The following is a 6,000-nucleotide window of genomic DNA, read 5'->3' on the forward strand; positions in this document are numbered from 1 at the left end:
GCTCTGAACTGACAGTGTGGAGCCTGCTTGGGATTCTCTCTCCCTCCCTCTCTCTTTGCCCCTGCCCCAGCTCATGCTTTCTCTCCCCCACCTTAAAAATAAATAAATATGAATAGCCAAAGTAATTTTGAAGAAGAAGACCAAAGCAGGAGGCATCACAATCCCAGACTTTAGCCTCTACTACAAAGCTGTCATCATCAAGACAGTATGGTATTGGCACAAAAACAGACACATAGACCAATGGAATAGAATAGAAACCCCAGAACTAGACCCACAAACGTATGGCCAACTAATCTTTGACAAAGCAGAAAAGAACATCCAATGGAAAAAAGACAGTCTCTTTAGCAAATGGTGCTGGGAGAACTGGACAGCAACATGCAGAAGGTTGAAACTAGACCACTTTCTCACACCATTCACAAAAATAAACTCAAAATGGATAAAGGACCTGAATGTGAGACAGGAAACCATCAAAACCCTAGAGGAGAAAGCAAGAAAAGACCTCTCTGACCTCAGCCATAGCAATTTCTTATTCGACACATCCCCAAAGGCAAGGGAATTAAAAGAAAACATGAATTACTGGGACCTTATGAAGATAAAAAGCTTCTGCACAGCAAAGGAAACAACCAACAAAACTAAAAGGCAACCAACGGAATGGGAAAAGATATTTGCAAATGACATATCAGACAAAGGGCTAGTATCCAAAATCTATAAAGAGCTCACCAAACTCCACACCCGAAAAACAAATTACCCAGTGAAGAAATGGGCAGAAAACATGAATAGACACTTCTCTAAAGAAGACATCCGGATGGCCAACAGGCACATGAAAAGATGCTCAACGTCGCTCCTTATCAGGGAAATACAAATCAAAACCACACTTGAATATCACCTCACGCCAGTCAGAGTGGCCAAAATGAACAAATCAGGAGACTATAGATGCTGGAGAGGATGTGGAAAAACGGGAACACTCTTGCACTGTTGGTGGGAATGCAAATTGGTGCAGCCACTCTGGAAAACAGTGTGGAGATTCCTCAGAAAATTAAAAATAGACCTACCCTATGACCCAGCAATAGCACTGCTAGGAATTTACCCAAGGGATACAGGAGTACTGATGCATAGGGGCACCTGTACCCCAATGTTTATAGCAGCACTCTCAACAATAGCCAAATTATGGAGAGAGCCTAAATGTCCATCAACTGATGAATGGATAAAGAAATTGTGGTTTATATACACGATGGAGTACTACATGGCAATGAGAAAGAACGAAATATGGCCCTTTGTAGCAACGTGGATGGAACTGGAGAGTGTGATGCTAAGTGAAATAAGTCATACAGAGAAAGACAGATACCATGTTTTCACTCTTATGTGGATCCTGAGAAACTTAACAGAAACCCATGGGGGAGGGGAAGGAAAAAAAAAAAAGAGGTTAGAGTGGGAGAGAGCCAAAGCATAAGAGACTGTTAAAAACTGAGAACAAACTGAGGGTTGATGGGGGGTGGGAGGGAGGGGAGGGTGGGTGATGGGTATTGAGGAGGGCACCTTTTGGGATGAGCACTGGGTGTTGTATGGAAACCAATTTGACAATAAATTTCATATATTGAAAATAAATAAATAAATAAATAAATAAATAAACATTAAAAAAATAAGTGCAATCCCACTAGATATAATTTCTTTGTGGATAGGTGGCTATTTTGTTCACTTTTGTATTATTCCCTCTACCCCTTCCCTACATTGCTTTGCATATTATGGACATTCGTAAATGATAGTAAATAAATACAGCTAAAATTATATACAGCACTTATTATATGCCAAGTACTCTATGTACAACCTTTAATTAAACCTTATCAGTAACTCTGAGTGGTCAGTGATATTATCAACCAGTTTTACAGATGGAATTATTGAGGGTCAGTGAAATAAAATAACTTTCTCAAGGCCATATAACCAGTAAGTTGCAGAAATAAGATTCAGCCTAGGTTTGTGTGATTAACATTTGCTCTTAATCTTAAATAGAGCTAGGAGTGTCTCAATCCGAATCATGGGGTAGGGTAGACAATTTGTAGAAATGCAGATTTCTGATTCAATTGATTTGATTCTGATTTAACTGGTTTGATGTGGGACCCAGGGGTCTGCTGTCTCTCAGTTACTTGCTTGTTGGATTGCCTGGCACATCAACTGAGCTTTCTTGGAGAATAAGCATCTTTGTCTTCCTCTCCTGTGGGTGTTGTCAGGACACCCAAAAATGGTTCAAAATTTCCAGGCTCAGACTTTCCTTAGCAACATTAGCCCTCTACACATCAAGAAGAGTTCTTGTGTAGCACAAACACACATTTCACCTTGGTCTCTTATGAGGCAAGTAGCTTCACCTGTTTGCTGAAGTGGGTCCTGTATTACCTACATCAGTATTAATGTATGAATCACATACAGTAAAAGCTCTTAGAATCTCATCAAGGAGTTCCTCAATACCCTCTATCACTGTAAATTGTGCTCTTGTAGGTTTTCTCAAGTGTGGCATTTCCGTCAGCCTTAAATGTTAATTCTGCATCAATTTATAACAGTATTTGTTCAGATTCTCAGGTAATGTGGGCTTCCTCCTCCCCATGAGTTCTAGAATGTGACTTAAGGAAGACTCTTAGACTAAGCAATGGAAGGAAACTTTGAGGTCCTTGTCTGACTTCCCAGTTCCCCATGTCTGATAGAGGAGAATTGCTGTACTTGTCTGCTCCATTAGGGGGTGCTCACCCTCTCTACAGACCGTGGATGCCATTGGTTGACAGCTCCAGGTACTCCTTAAATTTTTTTTTTTTTAATTGTAGAATGTATCATACACATACAAGAGTGTATAAAATGTACCATGTAGAGTTGAAAAATAATAGTGAATGAACTCTGTATATATCTCTCACCAGGTTTAGGCACTAAACATGACCAGACCCTTCAAGCCTGACATAGGTACCTCTCTGTATTCCTTCCTCCCAGAGGGGTCTTCCTTCTGGAGTTTTGATATTCATCATTTCTTGATTTTATTTCTATGTTACCACTTACATATGAATCAAGTTGTTTCCTATTTTATTGTAGAGTCTCATGGCAGAGTCCACTAGTGTGGACTCAAAAGCCACACTTCCTGGATTCTCATCTGATTTGTCACATGCCAGTTATGCAATACTGGGAAAACAATCTATCTTCTGTTTTCCTAAGTTTTCCTCATCTGTGAAATCAGAGGAATGATAACAGTTCCTGCTTTACAGGGTTGTTGGGAGAAGTAAATGAGTTTACATTGCAAGCTTTTATAATAGGACCTGATACATAATATTATGACAGTGTTATTGTTCTTTACATTAAGCTGATGTCTACCTTCCTGTAGATCAGTGCTTTTCAGATATCTCTGTGGTGGAGGATTTAAAAAAAATTTTTTTCCAATCCATTGTGGACTGATAATTTTGTAAAATATAATAACATTGAATAAGTAGAAAAAATGAAATAAACAAAACAGACATACAAAATTCAAACTCTAATTTTTTATTGTTAGAGTCAACAGAAATAAAATTACCATGTTAAATTGCTATAAGTGTTTTTAGATAATTACTTTCAATTTCTGCACTTACTTGTCATGAGCTGGTAGCAAACAGCTTGTGGATAGTCACTGGCTCACAGACACACTCCACGTCTCCCTGCTCTAGACTTCCACACACTGGCTTTTTCCCAGTTCTGTATGAGGCCCATTTCTTGGTTTGGCAGTCTTTGGTTGGGTGGCCAGGATGTTGTTTTTCTCATAACTGTTTCTTAGAACTGCTTTTCACCTGTTAGAAATAGAAATGATTTTATAAGTTTTTTACTTATTTTTGAGAGAGAGAGAGAGAGAGAGTTGGGGGGGGAGGTAGAGAGAGAGGGAGACACAGAATCCAAAGCAGGATCCAGGCTCTGAGCTGGCAGCACAAGAGCCCAATGCAGGGCTCAAACCCAAAAACCATGAGATCATGACCTAAGCGGAAGTTGGATACCTAACCAGCTGAGCCACCCAGGCGCCCCAAAATAGAAATGATTTTAAAATAAACAAACATAGGGGCACCTGGGTGGCTCAGTCAGTTGAGCATCCAACTTCGTCTCAGGTCATGATCTCACCATTTGTGAGTTTGAGCCTCACATTGGGCTCATTGCTGTCAGCACAAAGCCTGCTTTGGAAGCTCTGTCCCACACTCTCTCTCTCTGCCCCTCCCCTGCTCGTGCTGTCTCTCTCTCAAAAATAAATAAAGCATTTAAAAATAAAATAAACAAACACATTTGGTTATAAACAATAAAGAAACAAAATAAGTGCTTGGCTATTACCAGAGATCACAGTTCTTTTTCCTTCCTTCCTTCCTTCCTTCCTTTCTTTCTTTCCTTTGTTTGTTTTGTTCTCTCTCGCTCTCTTTCTCTCTATCAAGAAATGATTTCTTGTGTTAAGGAATCTTAAAGACAAAGAGAAATGTGGGTCTACATTCTGAATTTTCTATTTAGGACTAAGAAAAGAGCAAAATTCTAATTTTCTGAGTCGAATTAGATTGTGAGCTCTTTTTTTGGCAAAAGTTTATTTATTCTGAGAGAGAGCGAGAGTATGTGCACAAGCTGGGAAGAGAGAGAGAGAATCCCAAGCAGGTCTACACTGTCAGAACATCCAGAAGTACAGAGCTGGATGCAGGGCTTGATCTCACAAACTGTGAGATTATGACCTGAGCTGAAATCAAGAGTTAGATGCTTAACTGACCGAGTCACTCAGGCACCTCTAGATTGTGAGGTCTTAAAGCCTTCTGTCTCTTCTCCCTCCTGTCTCTCTAGTAACACCTTGAGTCTAGTGGACACAGTGGGATTCACAAGACAGCAATCAAGAGACCCATTCATGTTATAAGGTTGAACCACATGACCTTGCTAATGCTCTACCATTTTTGATGACACAAAAGGCAATTTCATATGGTCCAATGTACTATTTAGGTTTCCAGGTTTGACCCATTTCATCTGGAGCCTCTCCCCACAGCTCTGTTGAGTCATCCTTATCTGGGAATGGGATGCTTCCATTTCTAGGTACTCACAGAAGTCTCAAGTCCTGGGTGGGGAAGGGTGGCCTATTGGCCTCATCTTGCCTCTGTGTCCTAGCTTTTCACAGTCGCTACTGGAACTCAAGTTCAAGGAGTGACCTTCCTCCCACCCCAGGTATCTGTCAAGGAAGAATCTGTTTTACTATTAGAGATGAACAAAATCTGGCTGACTTGAGAACTGTTAAAGAAAAATTACTCGGGACACTTGTTAGAGATGGTAAGAAAGATGTTGTTGAAAGGTAGCTACTACAATGAGGTTGTGCGGTAGGAGAGAGAAATTGGGATCAACTCCAAATACAGGAAAGAAGGGGGGATTTGTAGGTGAGGAGCGGAGAAGCGATCAGTGGATGGAACATTACTAAGACAGCACAACAGGAATGGGGGGGATTCTTGTCAAACAGACTCAACATGATATGTGTTGAAGGCAGGCCACGGGGATCCCATGTTACCAAAGGTGGTGGCAGATGAGGCAATCTGAGCAGATATTGAGGGTGATCAGCTATTGAGGACGGGCATTCACTCCAAATTGACTTAGCAGGATTCTTGCCAAAACTAGATTTAGAAGAGCAGAGATGAAAGCCCAAGGTGGAGCCTAGTCAAGCAGGGCTCAGAGGACCCTGACTAAAGTTTGGGCAAGGAGAGAGTCTTTGTCAGAATGTAACCGTCGATCAAAGTTGGAATGCCTGGGTTCTTCCCCAAGCTCTGCTGTGAATTTGCAGAGGGTCATTCTGTCTCATAAATGCAACATTCCTGCAGCAACCCAAAGACATCTACACATGACTGAGATCAGAATTTAAATCAGATGGTAGTTCAGAGCTTCTTCTGAGCTAGGAAGTCTACTATTTATTTTTAAACTATTAATGTTCACCTAAGAGTAGGGGTCAGAGGCTCTGTCTATCTGATATGAAAATAACTGTTTTCAATTCTAACAACTGAC

Source organism: Panthera leo, chromosome B1, assembly GCF_018350215.1.
Source record: "Panthera leo isolate Ple1 chromosome B1, P.leo_Ple1_pat1.1, whole genome shotgun sequence".
Classification (NCBI taxonomy): Eukaryota; Metazoa; Chordata; class Mammalia; order Carnivora; family Felidae; genus Panthera; species Panthera leo.